Genomic DNA, 16,159 nt, shown 5'->3' with positions numbered 1-16,159 from the left:
CACCGGACGTACGAGGTAATTGAAAGATGTATGGGACTGCCACCGAGGGCAGCCCAGGCAAGCAGAGGGTTTAATTGTTGGGGCTCGTCCGGGATGGAGTGTCTGAGCTGCTGTGTGATTGCCCTGAGCATGGAGCAAGTGGGTCTGTGTGTTTAAACCTGCGTTAAACAATTGTCCGTCAAGTGATTGAGAGACGGGATTATGAAAGCTGCAGGGATTGAATGTTGTTGCGAATCGAAGAGATTACCTGTAGCTAATGCTTGTGTTTGGAATGGAATGGATATCCGTCGCCCATATTAAATGAGACTTATGATTATAAGTACCGTTAGAGCATCAGCAACAGTCGCGATCATGGAGCGAGGATTTGACAAAATGGCAGGCAAAGATTTCGCTTGAGCTTATACTAGCGCTTTCGTTAGGGCAGTAGATCTGTCCGGTGCTCTTGCGGCCCCGGGAACGGGGGTGGGTCGTGGGCCCTTCATCCTTTCGAGAAGAGGGGAGTGAAGGCGAGGCTGCCGAATCGGAAGCCGAGATTTCTGTCGCTGTGCGCGGAGACTTTAAAGAAAAGCTGCTGTCGTTTCGGCGGAGTGAAGGGAGGGTGTGGTCCGATGTGGAAGAGCGAATGGGACCTCCAGCGAAGGGTGACAGTTCTGCGTTGATTCTGGCCTCAGCTGCCGGATAAATGGCCGTACGCACCGGCGGAGAGTCCCGGTTATCGGAGAGTGAGGATGTTCCCGGGAAGGAAGCGCACCTCAGGGAGTGAGGAGGAATATGAGACTTGGGCGGAGCAACTCCTCAGACGAGAATGAATTGCCGCGCTTTTGATGTGAAAAGACAGCGACTGTAGAGAGCATGAGAAGTACGACTGCTGAGGCTGTGAGCCCCTGAAAGACTGAGCCTTTGACCACTGCCGCGGGTACATGCCAGCGCTGAAAGACGGAGCCTTTGACCACTGCCGCGGGTACACGCAAGCGCTGACAGACGGAGCCTTTGACCACTGCCGCGGGTACACGCAAGCGCTGAAGGACGGAGCCTTTGACCACTGCCGCGGGAACATGGAAGCGCTGAAAGACGGAGCCTTTGACCACTGCCGCGGGTACATGCAAGCGCTGAAAGACGGAGCCTTTGACCACTGCCGCGGGTACATGCCAGCGCTGAAAGACGGACCCTTTGACCACTGCCGCGGGTACATGCCAGCGCTGAAAGACGGAGCCTTTGACCACTGCCGCGGGTACAAACAAGCGGTGAAAGACGGAGCCTTTGACGACTGCCGCGGGTACATGGAAGCGCTGAGAGACGGAGCCTTTGACCACAGCCGCGGGTACACGCAAGCGCTGAAAGACGGAGCCTTTGACCACAGCCGCGGGTACACGCAAGCGCTGAAAGACGGAGCCTTTGACCACTGCCGCGGGTACATGGAAGCGCTGAAAGACGGACCCTTTGACCACTGCCGCGGGTACATGCAAGCGTTGAAAGACGGAGCCTTTGACCACTGCCGCGGGTACACGCAAGCGCTGAAAGACGGAGCCTTTCACCACTGCCGCGGGTACATGCAAGCGCTGAAAGACGGAGTCTTTGACCACTGCCGCGGGTACATGCAAGCGCTGAAAGACGGAGACGTTGACCACTGCCGCGGGTACACGGAAGCGCTGAAAGACGGAGACGTTGACACTGCCGCGGGTACACGCAAGCGCTGAAAGACGGAGCCTTTCACCACTGCCGCGGGTACATGCAAGCGCTGAAAGACGGAGCCTTTGACCACTGCCGCGGGTACATGCAAGCGCTGAAGGACGGAGCCTTTGACCACTGCCGAGGGTACATGCAAGCGCTGAAGGACGGAGCCTTTGACCACTGCCGCAGTTACACGCAAGCGCTGAAAGACGGAGCCTTTGACCACTGCCGCGGGTACACGCAAGCGCTGAAGGACGGAGCCTTTGACCACTGCCGCGGGTACATGGAAGCGCTGACAGACGGAGCCTTTGACCACTGCCGCGGGTACATGGAAGCGCTGAAAGACGGAGCCTTTGACCACAGCCCCGGGTACATGCAAGCGCTGAAAGACGGAGCCTTTGACCACTGCCGCGGGTACATGCAAGCGCTGACAGACGGAGCCTTTGACCACAGCCGCGGGTATATGCAAGCGCTGAAAGACGGAGCCTTTGACCACTGCCGCGGGTACACTCAAGCGCTGAGAGACGGAGCCTTTGACCACTGCCGCGGGTACATGCAAGCGCTGAAACAAGGACCCTTTGACCTCTGCCGCGGGTACATGCCAGCGCTGCAAGACGGACCCTTTGACCACTGCCGCAGGTACATGCCAGCGCTGAAAGACGGAGCCTTTGACCACTGCCGCGGGTACATGCAAGCGCTGAAAGACGGAGCCTTTGACCACTGCCGCGGGTACATGGAAGCGCTGAGAGACGGAGCCTTTGACCACTGCCGTGGGTACACGGAAGCGCTGAAAGACGGAGCCTTTGACCACTGCCGCGGGTATATGCAAGCGCTGACAGACGGAGCCTTTGACCACAGCCGCGGGTATATGCAAGCGCTGAAAGACGGAGCCTTTGACCACTGCCGCGGGTACACTCAAGGGCTGAGAGACGGAGCCTTTGACCACTGCCGCGGGTACATGCCAGCGCTGAAAGACGGACCCTTTGACCACTACAGCGGGTACATGCCAGCGCTGAAAGACGGAGCCTTTGACCACAGCCGCGGGTACACGCAAGCGCTGAAAGACGGAGCCTTTGACCACAGCCGCGGGTACACGCAAGCGCTGAAAGACGGAGCCTTTGACCACTGCCGCGGGTACATGGAAGCGCTGAAAGACGGACCCTTTGACCACTGCCGCGGGTACATGCAAGCGCTGAAAGACGGAGACGTTGACCACTGCCGCGGGAACACGCAAGCGCTGAAAGACGGAGCCTTTCAACACTGCCGCGGGTACATGCAAGAGCTGAAAGACGGAGACGTTGACCACTGCCGCGGGTACACGGAAGCGCTGAAAGACGGAGACGTTGACCACTGCCGCGGGTACACGCAAGCGCTGAAAGACGGAGCCTTTGACCACTGCCGCGGGTACACGCAAGCGCTGAAAGACGGAGCCTTTGACCACTGCCGCGGTTACACGCAAGCGCTGAAAGACGGAGCCTTTGACCACTGCCGCGGGTACATGCAAGCGCTGAAAGACGGAGCCTTTGACCACTGCCGCGGGTATATGCAAGCGCTGAAGGACGGAGCCTTTGACCACTGCCGCGGGTACGCGCAAGCGCTGAAAGACGGAGCCTTTGAGCACTGCCGCGGGTACACGCAAGCGCTGAAGGACGGAGCCTTTGACCACTGCCGCGGGTACATGGAAGCGCTGAAAGACGGAGCCTTTGACCACTGCCGCCGGTACATGCAAGCGCTGAAAGACGGAGCCTTTGACCACTGCCGCGGGTACATGCAAGCGCTGAAAGACGGAGCCTTTGACCACTGCCGCGGGTACATGCAAGCGCTGAAAGACGGACCCTTTGACCACTACCGCGGGTACATGCCAGCGCTGAAAGACGGAGCCTTTGACCACAGCCGCGGGTACACGCAAGCGCTGAAAGACGGAGCCTTTGACCACTGCCGCGGGTACATACAAGCGCTAACAGACGGAGCCTTTGACCACTGCCGCGGGTACATGCCAGCGTTGAAAGACGGAGCCTTTGACCACTGCCACGGGTACATGGAAGCGCTGAAAGACGGAGCCTTTGACCACTGCCGCGGGTACATGCAAGCGCTGAAAGACGGAGCCTTTGACCACTGCCGCGGGTACATGCAAGCGCTGACAGACGGAGCCTTTGACCACAGCCGCGGGTATATGCAAGCGCTGAAAGACGGAGCCTTTGACCACTGCCGCGGGTACACTCAAGCGCTGAGAGACGGAGCCTTTGACCACTGCCGCGGGTAATTGCAAGCGCTGAAACAAGGACCCTTTGACCTCTGCCGCGGGTACATGCCAGCGCTGCAAGACGGACCCTTTGACCACTGCCGCGGGTACATGCCAGCGCTGAAAGACGGAGCCTTTGACCACTGCCGCGGGTACAGGCAAGCGCTGAAAGACGGAGCCTTTGACCACTGCCGCGGGTACATGGAAGCGCTGAGAGACGGAGCCTTTGACCACTGCCGTGGGTACACGGAAGCGCTGAAAGACGGAGCCTTTGACCACTGCCGCGGGTATATGCAAGCGCTGACAGACGGAGCCTTTGACCACAGCCGCGGGTATATGCAAGCGCTGAAAGACGGAGCCTCTGACCACTGCCGCGGGTACACTCAAGCGCTGAGAGACGGAGCCTTTGACCACTGCCGCGGGTACATGCAAGCGCTGAAAGACGGAGCCTTTGACCACTACAGCGGGTACATGCCAGCGCTGAAAGACGGAGCCTTTGACCACAGCCGCGGGTACACGCAAGCGCTGAAAGACGGAGCCTTTGACCACAGCCGCGGGTACACGCAAGCGCTGAAAGACGGAGCTTTTGACCACTGCCGCGGGTACATGGAAGCGCTGAAAGACGGAGACTTTGACCACTGCCGCGGGTACATGCAAGCGCTGAAAGACGGAGCCTTTGACCACTGCCGCGGGTACATGGAAGCGCTGACAGACGGAGCCTTTGACCGCTGCCGCGGGTACATGCAAGCGCTGAAAGACGGAGACGTTGACCACTGCCGCGGGAACACGCAAGCGCTGAAAGACGGAGCCTTTGACCACTGCCGCGGGTACATGCAAGCGCTGAAAGACGGAGCCTTTGACCACTGCCGCGGGTACATGGAAGCGCTGAGAGACGGAGCCTTTGACCACTGCCGTGGGTACACGGAAGCGCTGAAAGACGGAGCCTTTGACCACTGCCGCGGGTACATGCAAGCGCTGAAAGACGGAGCCTTTGACCCCTGCCGCGGGTACATGCAAGCGCTGAAAGACGGAGCCTTTGACCACTGCCGCGGGTACATGCAAGCGCTGAAAGACGGACCCTTTGACCACTACCGCGGGTACATGCCAGCGCTGAAAGACGGAGCCTTTGACCACAGCCGCGGGTACACGCAAGCGCTGAAAGACGGAGCCTTTGACCACTGCCGCGGGTACATGCCAGCGTTGAAAGACGGAGCCTTTGACCAATGCCGCGGGTACATGGAAGCGCTGAAAGACGGAGCCTTTGACCACTGCCGCGGGTACATGCAAGCGCTGAAAGACGGAGCCTTTGACCACTGCCGCGGGTACATGCAAGCGCTGACAGACGGAGCCTTAGACCACAGCCGCGGGTATATGCAAGCGCTGAAAGACGGAGCCTTTGACCACTGCCGCGGGTACACTCAAGCGCTGAGAGACGGAGCCTTTGACCACTGCCGCGGGTACATGCAAGCGCTGAAACAAGGACCCTTTGACCTCTGCCGCGGGAACATGCCAGCGCTGCAAGACGGACCCTTTGACCACTGCCGCGGGTACATGCCAGCGCTGAAAGACGGAGCCTTTGACCACTGCCGCGGGTACATGCAAGCGCTGAAAGACGGAGCCTTTGACCACTGCCGCGGGTACATGGAAGCGCTGAGAGACGGAGCCTTTGACCACTGCCGTGGGTACACGGAAGCGCTGAAAGACGGAGCCTTTGACCACTGCCGCGGGTATATGCAAGCGCTGACAGACGGAGCCTTTGACCACAGCCGCGGGTATATGCAAGCGCTGAAAGACGGAGCCTCTGACCACTGCCGCGGGTACACTCAAGCGCTGAGAGACGGAGCCTTTGACCACTGCCGCGGGTACATGCAAGCGCTGAAAGACGGACACTTTGACCACTACAGCGGGTACATGCCAGCGCTGAAAGACGGAGCCTTTGACCACAGCCGCGGGTACACGCAAGCGCTGAAAGACGGAGCCTTTGACCACTGCCGCGGGTACATGCCAGCGTTGAAAGACGGAGCCTTTGACCAATGCCGCGGGTACATGGAAGCGCTGAAAGACGGAGCCTTTGACCACTGCCGCGGGTACATGCAAGCGCTGAAAGACGGAGCCTTTGACCACTGCCGCGGGTACATGCAAGCGCTGACAGACGGAGCCTTAGACCACAGCCGCGGGTATATGCAAGCGCTGAAAGACGGAGCCTTTGACCACTGCCGCGGGTACACTCAAGCGCTGAGAGACGGAGCCTTTGACCACTGCCGCGGGTACATGCCAGCGCTGCAAGACGGACCCTTTGACCACTGCCGCGGGTACATGCCAGCGCTGAAAGACGGAGCCTTTGACCACTGCCGCGGGTACATGCAAGCGCTGAAAGACGGAGCCTTTGACCACTGCCGCGGGTACATGGAAGCGCTGAGAGACGGAGCCTTTGACCACTGCCGTGGGTACACGGAAGCGCTGAAAGACGGAGCCTTTGACCACTGCCGCGGGTATATGCAAGCGCTGACAGACGGAGCCTTTGACCACAGCCGCGGGTATATGCAAGCGCTGAAAGACGGAGCCTCTGACCACTGCCGCGGGTACACTCAAGCGCTGAGAGACGGAGCCTTTGACCACTGCCGCGGGTACATGCAAGCGCTGAAAGACGGACACTTTGACCACTACAGCGGGTACATGCCAGCGCTGAAAGACGGAGCCTTTGACCACAGCCGCGGGTACACGCAAGCGCTGAAAGACGGAGCCTTTGACCACAGCCGCGGGTACACGCAAGCGCTGAAAGACGGAGCTTTTGACCACTGCCGCGGGTACATGGAAGCGCTGAAAGACGGAGCCTTTGACCACTGCCGCGGGTCCATGCAAGCGCTGAAAGACGGAGACGTTGACCACTGCCGCGGGAACACGCAAGCGCTGAAAGACGGAGCCTATGACCACTGCCGCGGGTATATGGAAGCGCTGAAAGACGGACCCTTTGACCACTGCCGCGGGTACATGCAAGCGTTGAAAGACGGAGCCTTTGACCACTGCCGCGGGTACACGCAAGCGCTGAAAGACGGAGCCTTTCACCACTGCCGCGGGTACATGCAAGAGCTGAAAGACGGAGACGTTGACCACTGCCGCGGGTACACGGAAGCGCTGAAAGACGGAGACGTTGACCACTGCCGCGGGTACACGCAAGCGCTGAAAGACGGAGCCTTTGACCACTGCCGCGGGTACATGCAAGCGCTGAAAGACGGAGCCTTTGACCACTGCCGCGGGTATATGCAAGCGCTGAAGGACGGAGCCTTTGACCACTGCCGCGGTTACACGCAAGCGCTGAAAGACGGAGCCTTTGACCACTGCCGCGGGTACACGCAAGCGCTGAAGGACGGAGCCTTTGACCACTGCCGCGGGTACATGGAAGCGCTGAAAGACGGAGCCTTTGACCACTGCCGCGGGTACATGCAAGCGCTGAAAGACGGACCCTTTGAACACTGCCGCGGGTACATGCCAGCGCTGAAAGACGGACCCTTTGACCACTGCCGCGGGTACATGCAAGCGCTGAAAGACGGAGCCTTTGACCACTGCCGCGGGTACATGGAAGCGCTGAGAGACGGAGCCTTTGACCACTGCCGTGGGTACACGGAAGCGCTGAAAGACGGAGCCTTTGACCACTGCCACGGGTCCATGCAAGCGCTGAAAGACGGAGACGTTGACCACTGCCGCGGGAACACGCAAGCGCTGAAAGACGGAGCCTATGACCACTGCCGCGGGTATATGGAAGCGCTGAAAGACGGACCCTTTGACCACTGCCGCGGGTATATGGAAGCGCTGAAAGACGGACCCTTTGACCACTGCCGCGGGTACATGCAAGCGTTGAAAGACGGAGCCTTTGACCACTGCCGCGGGTACACGCAAGCGCTGAAAGACGGAGCCTTTCACCACTGCCGCGGGTACATGCAAGAGCTGAAAGACGGAGACGTTGACCACTGCCGCGGGTACACGGAAGCGCTGAAAGACGGAGACGTTGACCACTGCCGCGGGTACACGCAAGCGCTGAAAGACGGAGCCTTTGACCACTGCCGCGGGTACATGCAAGCGCTGAAAGACGGAGCCTTTGACCACTGCCGCGGGTATATGCAAGCGCTGAAGGACGGAGCCTTTGACCACTGCCGCGGTTACACGCAAGCGCTGAAAGACGGAGCCTTTGACCACTGCCGCGGGTACACGCAAGCGCTGAAGGACGGAGCCTTTGACCACTGCCGCGGGTACATGGAAGCGCTGAAAGACGGAGCCTTTGACCACTGCCGCGGGTACATGCAAGCGCTGAAAGACGGACCCTTTGAACACTGCCGCGGGTACATGCCAGCGCTGAAAGACGGACCCTTTGACCACTGCCGCGGGTACATGCAAGCGCTGAAAGACGGAGCCTTTGACCACTGCCGCGGGTACATGGAAGCGCTGAGAGACGGAGCCTTTGACCACTGCCGTGGGTACACGGAAGCGCTGAAAGACGGAGCCTTTGACCACTGCCACGGGTACATGCAAGCGCTGAAAGACGGAGCCTTTGACCACTGCCGCGGGTACACTCAAGCGCTGAGAGACGGAGCCTTTGACCACTGCCGCGGGTACATGCAAGCGCTGAAAGACGGACACTTTGACCACTACCGCGGGTACATGCCAGCGCTGAAAGACGGAGCCTTTGACCACAGCCGCGGGTACACGCAAGCGCTGAAAGACGGAGCCTTTGACCACTGCCGCGGGTACATACAAGCGCTGACAGACGGAGCCTTTGACCACTGCCGCGGGTACATGCAAGCGCTGACAGACGGAGCCTTAGACCACTGCCGCGGGTACATGCAAGCGATGAAAGACGGAGCCTTTGACCACTGCCGCGGGTACATGCAAGCGCTGAATGACGGAGCCTTTGACCACTGCCGCGGGTACATGCAAGCGCTGACAGACGGAGACTTAGACCACTGCCGCGGGTACATGCAAGCGCTGACAGACGGAACCTTTGACCACTGCCGCGGGTACACGCAAGCGCTGAATGACGGAGCCTTAGACCACTGTCGCGGGTACATGCAAGCGCTGACAGACGGAACCTTTGACCACTGCCGCGGGTACACGCAAGCGCTGAATGACGGAGCCTTTGACCACTGCCGCGGGTACATGCAAGCGCTGAAAGACGGACCCTTTGACCACTACCGCGGGTACATGCCAGCGCTGAAAGACGGAGCCTTTGACCACAGCCGCGGGTACACGCAAGCGCTGAAAGACGGAGCCTTAGACCACAGCCGCGGGTACATGGTAGCGCTGAAAGACGGACCCTTTGACCACTGCCGCGGGTACATGCAAGCGTTGAAAGACGGAGCCTTTGACCACTGCCGCGGGTACACGCAAGCGCTGAAAGACGGAGCCTTTCACCACTGAAGCGGGTACATGCAAGCGCTGAAAGACGGAGACGTTGACCACTGCCGCGGGTACACGGAAGCGCTGAAAGACGGAGACGTTGACCACTGCCGCGGGTACACGCAAGCGCTGAAAGACGGAGCCTTTGACCACTGCCGCGGGTACATGCAAGCGCTGAAAGACGGAGTCTTTGACCACTGCCGCGGGTACATGCAAGCGCTGAAAGACGGAGCCTTTGACCACTGCCGCGGGTACATGCAAGCGCTGAAAGACGGACCCTTTGACCACTGCCGCGGGTACATGCAAGCGCTGACAGACGGAGCCTTAGACCACTGCCGCGGGTACATGGAAGCGCTGACAGACGGAGCCTTTGACCACTGCCGCGGGTACATGCCAGCGTTGAAAGACCGAGCCTTTGACCACTGCCGCGGGTACATGGAAGCGCTGAAAGACGGAGCCTTTGACCACTGCCGCGGGTACATGCAAGCGCTGAAAGACGGAGCCTTTGAACACTGCCGCGGGTACCTGCAAGCGCTGACAGACGGAGCCTTTGACCACTGCCGCGGGTACATGCAAGCGCTGACAGACGGAGCATTAGACCACTGCCGCGGGTACATGCAAGCGCTGAAAGACGGAGCCTTTGACCACTGCCGCGGGTACATGCAAGCGCTGAATGACGGAGCCTTTGACCACTGCCGCGGGTACTTGCAAGCGCTGACAGACGGAGCCTTAGACCACTGCCGCGGGTACATGCAAGCGCTGACAGACGGAACCTTTGACCACTGCCGCGGGTACACGCAAGCGCTGAATGACGGAGCCTTAGACCACTGCTGCGGGTACATGCAAGCGCTGACAGACGGAACCTTTGACCACTGCCGCGGGTACACGCAAGCGCTGAATGACGGAGACTTTGACCACTGCCGCGGGTACACGCAAGAGCTGAAAGACGGAGCCTTTGACCACTGGCGCGGGTACATGCAAGCGCTAAAAGACGGTGCCTTTGACCACTGCCGCGGGTACATGCAAGAGCTGAAAGTCGGAGCCTTTGACCACTGCCGCGGGTACACGCAAGCGCTGAAAGACGGAGCCTTTGCCACTGCCGCGGGTAGATGCAAGAGCTGAAAGTCGGGTCCTTTGACCACTGCCGCGGGTACATGCAAGCGCCGAAAGACGGAGCCTTTGACCACTGCCGCGGGTACACGCAAGCGCCGAAAGACGGAGCCTTTGACCACTGCCGCGGGTACACGCAAGCGCCGAAAGACGGAGCCTTTGACCACTGCCGCGGGTACATGCAAGAGCTGAAAGACGGAGCCTTTGACCACTGCCGCGGGTACACGCAACCGCCGAAAGTCGGGTCATTTGACCACTGCCGCGGGTACATGCAAGCGCCGAAAGACGGAGCCTTTCACCACTGCCGCGGGTACATGCAAGCGCCGAAAGACGGAGCCTTTGACCACTGCCGCGGGTACATGCAAGCGCCGAAAGACGGAGCCTTTGACCACTGCCGCGGGTACACGCAAGCGCCGAAAGACGGAGCCTTTGACCACTGCCGCGGGTACATGCAAGAGCTGAAAGTCGGAGCCTTTGACCACTGCCGCGGGTACACGCAAGCGCTGAAAGACGGAGTCTTTGACCACTGCCGCGGGTATATGCAAGAGCTGGATGTCGGAGTCTTTGACCACTGCCGCGGGTATATGCAAGAGCTGGATGTCGGAGACTTTGACCAATGCCGCGGGTACACGCAAACGATGAAAGGCGGAGCCTTTGACCACTGCCGCGGGTACACGCAAGCGCTGAAAGACGGAGCCTTTGACCACTGCCGCGGGTACACGCAAGCGCTGAAAGACGGAGCCTTTGACCACTGCCGCGGGTACACGCAAGCGCCGAAAGACGGAGCCTTTGACCACTGCCGCGTGTATATGCAAGAGCTGAAAGTCGGAGCCTTTGACCACTGCCGCGGGTACATGCAAGAGCTGAAAAACGGAGCCTTTGACCACTGCCGCGGGTACATGCAAGCGCTGAAAGACGGAACCTTTGACCACTGCCGCGGGTACATGCAAGCGCTGAAAGACGGAGGCTTTCACCACTGCCGCGGTTACACGCAAGCGCTGAAAGACGGAGACTTTGACCACTCCCGCGGGTACATGCATCGCTGAAAGACGGAGCCTTTGACCACTGCCGCGAGTACACGCAAGCGCTGAAAGACGGAGCCTTTGACCACTGCCGCGGGTACACGCAAGCGCTGAAAGACGGAGCCTTTGACCACTGCCGCGGGTACACGCAATCGCTGAAAGACGGAGCCTTTGACCACTGCCGCGGGTACATGCAAGCGCTGAAAGACGGAGCCTTTGACCACTGCCGCGGGTACACGCAAGCGCCGAAAGACGGAGCCTTTGACCACTGCCGCGGGTACATGCAAGAGCTGAAAGTCGGAGCCTTTGACCACTGCCGCGGGTACACGCAAGCGCTGAAAGACGGAGTCTTTGACCACTGCCGCGGGTATATGCAAGAGCTGGATGTCGGAGTCTTTGACCACTGCCGCGGGTATATGCAAGAGCTGGATGTCGGAGACTTTGACCAATGCCGCGGGTACACGCAAACGATGAAAGGCGGAGCCTTTGACCACTGCCGCGGGTACACGCAAGCGCTGAAAGACGGAGCCTTTGACCACTGCCGCGGGTACACGCAAGCGCTGAAAGACGGAGCCTTTGACCACTGCCGCGGGTACACGCAAGCGCCGAAAGACGGAGCCTTTGACCACTGCCGCGTGTATATGCAAGAGCTGAAAGTCGGAGCCTTTGACCACTGCCGCGGGTACATGCAAGAGCTGAAAAACGGAGCCTTTGACCACTGCCGCGGGTACATGCAAGCGCTGAAAGACGGAACCTTTGACCACTGCCGCGGGTACATGCAAGCGCTGAAAGACGGAGGCTTTCACCACTGCCGCGGTTACACGCAAGCGCTGAAAGACGGAGACTTTGACCACTCCCGCGGGTACATGCATCGCTGAAAGACGGAGCCTTTGACCACTGCCGCGAGTACACGCAAGCGCTGAAAGACGGAGCCTTTGACCACTGCCGCGGGTACACGCAAGCGCTGAAAGACGGAGCCTTTGACCACTGCCGCGGGTACACGCAATCGCTGAAAGACGGAGCCTTTGACCACTGCCGCGGGTACATGCAAGCGCTGAAAGACGGAGTCTTTGACCACTGCCGCGGGTACATGCAAGCGCTGAAAGACGGAGACGTTGACCACTGCCGCGGGTACACGGAAGCGCTGAAAGACGGAGACGTTGACCACTGCCGCGGGTACACGCAAGCGCTGAAAGACGGAGCCTTTGACCACTGCCGCGGGTACATGCAAGCGCTGAAAGACGGAGTCTTTGACCACTGCCGCGGGTACATGCAAGCGCTGAAAGACGGAGCCTTTGACCACTGCCGCGGGTACATGCAAGCGCTGAAAGACGGACCCTTTGACCACTGCCGCGGGTACACGCAAGCGCTGAAGGACGGAGCCTTTGACCACTGCCGCGGGTACATGCAAGCGCTGAAAGACGGAGCCTTTGAACACTGCCGCGGGTACCTGCAAGCTCTGAAAAACGGAGCCTTTGACCACTGCCGCGGGCACACGCAAGCGCTGAAAGACGGACCCTTTGACCACTGCCGCGGGTACAGGCCAGCGCTGAAAGACGGAGACTTTGACCACTGCCGCGGGCACACGCAAGCGCTGAAAGACGGAGCCTTTGACCACTGCCGCGGGTACATGGAAGCGCTGAAAGACGGAGACTTTGACCACTCCCGCGGGTACATACAAGCGCTGAAAGACGGAGCCTTTGACCACTCCCGCGGGTACATACCAGCGCTGACAGACGGAGCATTTGACCACTGCCGCGGGTACACGGAAGCGCTGAAAGACGGAGACGTTGACCACTGCCGCGGGTACACGCAAGCGCTGAAAGACGGAGCCTTTGACCACTGCCGCGGGTACACGCAAGCGCTGAAAGACGGAGCCTTTGACCACTGCCGCGGTTACACGCAAGCGCTGAAAGACGGAGCCTTTGACCACTGCCGCGGGTACATGCAAGCGCTGAAAGACGGAGCCTTTGACCACTGCCGCGGGTATATGCAAGCGCTGAAGGACGGAGCCTTTGACCACTGCCGCGGTTACACGCAAGCGCTGAAAGACGGAGCCTTTGACCACTGCCGCGGGTACACGCAAGCGCTGAAGGACGGAGCCTTTGACCACTGCCGCGGGTACATGGAAGCGCTGAAAGACGGAGCCTTTGACCACTGCCGCGGGTACATGCAAGCGCTGAAAGACGGACCCTTTGAACACTGCCGCGGGTACATGCCAGCGCTGAAAGACGGACCCTTTGACCACTGCCGCGGGTACATGCAAGCGCTGAAAGACGGAGCCTTTGACCACTGCCGCGGGTACATGGAAGCGCTGAGAGACGGAGCCTTTGACCACTGCCGTGGGTACACGGAAGCGCTGAAAGACGGAGCCTTTGACCACTGCCACGGGTACATGCAAGCGCTGAAAGACGGAGCCTTTGACCACTGCCGCGGGTACACTCAAGCGCTGAGAGACGGAGCCTTTGACCACTGCCGCGGGTACATGCAAGCGCTGAAAGACGGACACTTTGACCACTACCGCGGGTACATGCCAGCGCTGAAAGACGGAGCCTTTGACCACAGCCGCGGGTACACGCAAGCGCTGAAAGACGGAGCCTTTGACCACTGCCGCGGGTACATACAAGCGCTGACAGACGGAGCCTTTGACCACTGCCGCCGGTACATGCAAGCGCTGACAGACGGAGCCTTAGACCACTGCCGCGGGTACATGCAAGCGCTGAAAGACGGAGCCTTTGACCACTGCCGCGGGTACATGCAAGCGCTGAATGACGGAGCCTTTGACCACTGCCGCGGGTACATGCAAGCGCTGACAGACGGAGACTTAGACCACTGCCGCGGGTACATGCAAGCGCTGACAGACGGAACCTTTGACCACTGCCGCGGGTACACGCAAGCGCTGAATGACGGAGCCTTAGACCACTGCCGCGGGTACATGCAAGCGCTGACAGACGGAACCTTTGACCACTGCCGCGGGTACACGCAAGCGCTGAATGACGGAGCCTTTGACCACTGCCGCGGGTACATGCAAGCGCTGAAAGACGGACCCTTTGACCACTACCGCGGGTACATGCCAGCGCTGAAAGACGGAGCCTTTGACCACAGCCGCGGGTACACGCAAGCGCTGAAAGTCGGAGCCTTAGACCACAGCCGCGGGTACATGGTAGCGCTGAAAGACGGACCCTTTGACCACTGCCGCGGGTACATGCAAGCGTTGAAAGACGGAGCCTTTGACCACTGCCGCGGGTACACGCAAGCGCTGAAAGACGGAGCCTTTCACCACTGAAGCGGGTACATGCAAGCGCTGAAAGACGGAGACGTTGACCACTGCCGCGGGTACACGGAAGCGCTGAAAGACGGAGACGTTGACCACTGCCGCGGGTACACGCAAGCGCTGAAAGACGGAGCCTTTGACCACTGCCGCGGGTACATGCAAGCGCTGAAAGACGGAGTCTTTGACCACTGCCGCGGGTACATGCAAGCGATGAAAGACGGAGCCTTTGACCACTGCCGCGGGTACATGCAAGCGCTGAAAGACGGACCCTTTGACCACTGCCGCGGGTACATGCAAGCGCTGACAGACGGAGCCTTAGACCACTGCCGCGGGTACATGGAAGCGCTGACAGACGGAGCCTTTGACCACTGCCGCGGGTACATGCCAGCGTTGAAAGACCGAGCCTTTGACCACTGCCGCGGGTACATGGAAGCGCTGAAAGACGGAGCCTTTGACCACTGCCGCGGGTACATGCAAGCGCTGAAAGACGGAGCCTTTGAACACTGCCGCGGGTACCTGCAAGCTCTGAAAAACGGAGCCTTTGACCACTGCCGCGGGTACATGCAAGCGCTGACAGACGGAGCCTTAGACCACTGCCGCGGGTATACGCAAGCGCTGAAAGACGGAGCCTTTGACCACTGCCGCGGGTACATACAAGCGCTGACAGACGGAGCCTTTGACCACTGCCGCGGGTACATGCAAGCGCTGAAAGACGGAGCCTTTGACCACTGCCGCGGGTACATGCAAGCGCTGAATGACGGAGCCTTTGACCACTGCCGCGGGTACATGCAAGCGCTGACAGACGGAGCCTTAGACCACTGCCGCGGGTACATGCAAGCGCTGACAGACGGAACCTTTGACCACTGCCGCGGGTACACGCAAGCGCTGAATGACGGAGCCTTAGACCACTGCTGCGGGTACATGCAAGCGCTGACAGACGGAACCTTTGACCACTGCCGCGGGTACACGCAAGCGCTGAATGACGGAGACTTTGACCACTGCCGCGGGTACACGCAAGAGCTGAAAGACGGAGCCTTTGACCACTGGCGCGGGTACATGCAAGCGCTAAAAGACGGTGCCTTTGACCACTGCCGCGGGTACATGCAAGAGCTGAAAGTCGGAACCTTTGACCACTGCCGCGGGTACACGCAAGCGCTGAAAGACGGAGCCTTTGCCACTGCCGCGGGTACACGCAAGCGCCGAAAGACGGAGCCTTTGTCCACTGCCGCGGGTAGATGCAAGAGCTGAAAGTCGGGTCCTTTGACCACTGCCGCGGGTACATGCAAGCGCCGAAAGACGGAGCCTTTGACCACTGCCGCGGGTACACGCAAGCGCCGAAAGACGGAGCCTTTGACCACTGCCGCGGGTACACGCAAGCGCCGAAAGACGGAGCCTTTGACCACTGCCGCGGGTACATGCAAGAGCTGAAAGACGGAGCCTTTGACCACT

The sequence above is a fragment of the Hypanus sabinus genome, unplaced genomic scaffold (assembly GCF_030144855.1).
Source record: "Hypanus sabinus isolate sHypSab1 unplaced genomic scaffold, sHypSab1.hap1 scaffold_1058, whole genome shotgun sequence".
Classification (NCBI taxonomy): domain Eukaryota; kingdom Metazoa; phylum Chordata; class Chondrichthyes; order Myliobatiformes; family Dasyatidae; genus Hypanus; species Hypanus sabinus.
The sequence above is the reverse complement of the archived record's forward strand: the minus strand, read 5'-3'. Positions refer to the sequence as shown.